Source organism: Oncorhynchus gorbuscha, linkage group LG16, assembly GCF_021184085.1.
Source record: "Oncorhynchus gorbuscha isolate QuinsamMale2020 ecotype Even-year linkage group LG16, OgorEven_v1.0, whole genome shotgun sequence".
Classification (NCBI taxonomy): domain Eukaryota; kingdom Metazoa; phylum Chordata; class Actinopteri; order Salmoniformes; family Salmonidae; genus Oncorhynchus; species Oncorhynchus gorbuscha.
In genome coordinates, this window is record NC_060188.1 from 30,196,816 (window position 1) to 30,201,406 (window position 4,591).

The window sequence follows — 4,591 nt, forward strand, 5'->3', positions numbered from 1 at the left end:
CGGAACCGGACCACTTAAAGCACGTCTTGACAGAAGTAAGAGCTGTGAGAGGGGCAGCCACTTGATCGAAATTACGAATGAAACGCCGATAGAAATCTGCGAAACCGAGAAAGCGCTGCAACTCGACACGTGACTTAGGAACGGGCCAATCGCTGACAGCCTGGACCTTAGCGGGATCCATCTGAATGCCTTCAGCGGAAATAACAGAACCTAGAAATGTGACAGAGGAGACATGAAAGGCGCACTTCTCAGCCTTCACATAGAGACAATTCTCTAAAAGGCGCTGGAGTACACGTCGAACGTGCTGAACATGAATCTCGAGTGACGGTGAAAAAATCAGGATATCGTCAAGGTAAACGAAAACAAAGATGTTCAGCATGTCTCTCAGTACATCATTAACTAATGCCTGAAAGACAGCTGGAGCATTAGCGAGACCGAACGGCAGAACCCGGTATTCAAAATGCCCTAACGGAGTGTTAAACGCCGTTTTCCACTCGTCCCCCTCTCTGATGCGCACGAGATGGTAAGCGTTACGAAGGTCCAACTTAGTAAAGAACCTGGCTCCCTGCAGAATCTCGAAGGCTGACGACATAAGAGGAAGCGGATAACGATTCTTAACCGTTATGTCATTCAGCCCTCGATAATCCACGCAGGGGCGCAGGGTACCGTCCTTCTTCTTAACAAAAAAAACCCCGCTCCGGCGGGAGAGGAAGAAGGCACCACGGTACCGGCGTCGAGAGAAACAGACAGATAATCCTCGAGAGCCTTACGTTCGGGAGCTGACAGAGAGTATAGTCTACCCCGAGGGGAGTGGTCCCCGGAAGGAGATCAATACAACAATCATACGACCGGTGAGGAGGAAGGGAGTTGGCTCTGGACCGACTGAAGACCGTGCGCAGATCATGATATTCCTCCGGCACTCCTGTCAAATCACCAGGTTCCTCCTGAGAAGAGGGGACAGAAGAAACAGGAGGGATAGCAGACATTAAACACTTCACATGACAAGAAACGTTCCAGGATAGGATAGAATTACTAGACCAATTAATAGAAGGATTATGACATACTAGCCAGGGATGACCCAAAACAACAGGTGTAAAAGGTGAACGAAAAATCAAAAAGGAAATGGTCTCACTGTGGTTACCAGATACTGTGAGGGTTAAAGGTAGTGTCTCACATCTGATACTGGGGAGAAGACTACCATCTAAGGCGAACATGGGCGTGGGCTCCCCTAACTGTCTGAGAGGACTGTCATGTTTCCGAGCCCATGCTTCGTCCATAAAACAACCCTCAGCCCCAGAGTCTATCAAGGCACTGCAGGAAGCTGCCGAACCGGTCCAGCGTAGATGGACCGACAAGGTAGTACAGGATCTTGATGGAGAGACCTGAGTTGTAGCGCTCACCAGTAGCCCTCCGCTTACTGATGAGCTCTGGCTTTTACTGGACATGAAATGACAAAATGTCCAGCAGAACCGCAATAGAGGCAGAGGCGGTTGGTGATTCTCCGTTCCCTCTCCTTATTCGAGATGCGAATACCTCCCAGCTGCATGGGCTCAGTCTCTGAGCCGGTGGGAGGAGATGGTTGAGATGCGGAGAGGGGGAACACCGTTAACGTGAGCTCTCTTCCACGAGCTCGGTGACGAAGATCTACCCGTCGTTCTATGCGGATGGCGAGTGCAATCAAAGAATCCACGCTGGAAGGAACCTCCTGGGAGAGAATCTCATCTTTAACCTCAGCGTGGAGTCCCTCCAGAAAACGAGCGAGCAACGCCGGCTCGTTCCAGTCACTGGAGGTAGCAAGAGTGCGAAACTCTATAGAGTAATCCGTTATGGATCGATCACCTTGACATAGGGAAGCCAGGGCCCTGGAAGCCTCCTTCCCAAAAACTGAACGATCAAAAACCCGTATCATCTCCTCTTTAAAGTTCTGAAACTCGTTAGTACACTCAGCCCTTGCCTCCCAGATAGCTGTGCCCCACTCCCGAGCCCGACCAGTAAGGAGTGATATGACGTAGGCGATCCGAGCTCTCTCTCTTGAGTATGTGTTGGGCTGGAGAGAGAACACAATATCACACTGGGTGAGAAAGGAGCGGCACTCAGTGGGCTGCCCAGAGTAACATGGTGGGTTATTAACCCTAGGTTCCGGAGACTCGGAAGACCAGGAAGCAGCCGGTGGCACGAGACGAAGACTCCGAAACTGTCCTGAGAGGTCGGCGACCTGAGCGGCCAGGGTCTCAACGGCATGACGAGCAGCAGACAATTCCTGCTCGTGTCTGCCGAGCATCGCTCCCTGGATCTCGACGGCTGAGTTGCGAGAATCCGTAGTCGCTGGGTCCATTCTGGGTCGGATCCTTCTGTTATGCTGGTGAATGAGGACCCAAAAGCGACTTAACAGAAACAGAGTCTTTATTCCAGTCTTTAACAAAAACGATAATCCTGGATATATCTCAGGTAAAGTCAAAACAGGAAAACTGAAATCATCTAGTCAGTAGAGGGGAACTACTGGAGATGCGACCACAGACTGCAGGTCGCTTTTCGGGAAGGCCCAGGCCGTAGCTGATCTAGATACCTGCTCACACGCAGCATCTGAAGAAGGCAAAAACACGACAGGGCGGAACAAGGACACAGAACAGCAAACATCAAACAAGGATCCGACAAGGACAGAAGCGGAAACAGAGGGAGAAATAGGGACTCTAATCAGAGGGCAAAATAGGGGACAGGTGTGAAAGAGTAAATGAGGTAGTTAGGAGAATGAGGAACAGCTGGAGCAGGAACGGAACGATAGAGAGAGAGAGCGAGAGAGCGAGAGAGGGAGAGGGAGGGGGAGAGAGAGGGATAGAAAGAGGGAAAGAACCTAATAAGACCAGCAGGGGGAAACGAATAGAAGGAGAAGCACAGGGACAAGACATGACAATCAATGACAAAACATGACAGTAATAACCAACAAGTAATCTAACTAACAATTCCTAAACTACTGTCTTATACACAGTGTAAGGGGATAAATAATATGTACATAAGGATATATGAATGAGTGATGGTACAGAGCAGCATAGGCAAGATACAGTAGATGGTATTGAGTACAGTATATACATATAAGATGAGTATGTAAACAAAGTGGCATAGTTAAAGTGGTTAGTGATACATGTATTACATAAGGATGCAGTCGATGATATAGAGTACAGTATATACGTATGCATATGAGATGAATAATGTAGGGTAAGTAACATTATATAAGGTAGCATTGTTTAAAGTGGCTAGTGATATATTTACATCATTCCCATCAATTCCCATTATTAAAGTGGCTGGTGTTGAGTCAGTGTCAGTGTGTTGGCAGCGGCCACTCAATGTTAGTGGTGGCTGTTTAACAGTCTGATGGCCTTGAGATAGAAGCTGTTTATCAGTCTCTCTGTCCCAGCTTTGAATCACCTGTACTAACCTCGCCTTCTGGATGATAGCGGGGTGAACAGGCAGTAGCTCGGGTGGTTGATGTCCTTGATGATCTTTATGGCCTTCCTGTAACATCGGGTGGTGTAGGTGTCCTGGAGGGCAGGTAGTTTGCCCCCGGTGATGCGTTGTGCAGACCTCACTACCCTCTGGACAGCCTTACGGTTGAGGGCGGAGCAGTTGCCGTACCAGGCGGTGATACAGCCCGCCAGGATGCTCTCGATTGTGCGTCTGTAGAAGTTTGTGAGTGCTTTTGGTGACAAGCCGAATTTCTTCAGCCTCCTGAGGTTGAAGAGGCGCTGCTGCGCCTTCTTCACGATGCTGTCTGTGTGAGTGGACCAATTCAGTTTGTCTGTGATGTGTATGCCGAGGAACTTAAAACTTGCTACCCTCTCCACTACTGTTCCATCGATGTGGATAGGAGGGTGTGCCCTCTGCTGTTTCCTGAAGTCCACAATCATCTCCTTAGTTTTGTTGACGTTGAGTGTGAGGTTATTTTCCTGACACCACACTCCGAGGGCCCTCACCTCCTCCCTGTAGGCCGTCTCGTCGTTGTTGGTAATCAAGCCTACCACTGTTGTGTCGTCCGCAAACTTGATGATTGAGTTGGAGGCGTGCGTGGCCACGCGGTGGGTGAACAGGGAGTACAGGAGAGGGCTCAGAACGCACCCTTGTGGGGCCCCAGTGTTGAGGATCAGAGGGGAGGAGATGTTGTTACCTACCCTCACCACCTGGGGGCGGCCCGTCTGGAAGTCCAGTACCCAGTTGCACAGGGCGGGGTCGAGACCCAGGGTCTCGAGCTTGATGACGAGCTTGGAGGGTACTATGGTGTTGAATGCCGAGCTGTAGTCGATGAACACCATTCTCACATAGGTATTCCTCTTGTCCAGATGGGTTAGGGCAGTGTGCAGTGTGGTTGAGATTGCATCGTCTGTGGACCTATTTGGGTGGTAAGCAAATTGGAGTGGGTCTAGGGTGTCAGGTAGGGTGGAGGTGATATGGTCCTTGACTAGTCTCTCAAAGCACTTCATGATGACGGAAGTGAGTGCTACGGGGCGGTAGTTGTTTAGCTCAGTTACCTTAGCTTTCTTGGGAACAGGAACAATGGTGGCCCTCTTGAAGCATGTGGGAACAGCAGACTGGTATAGGG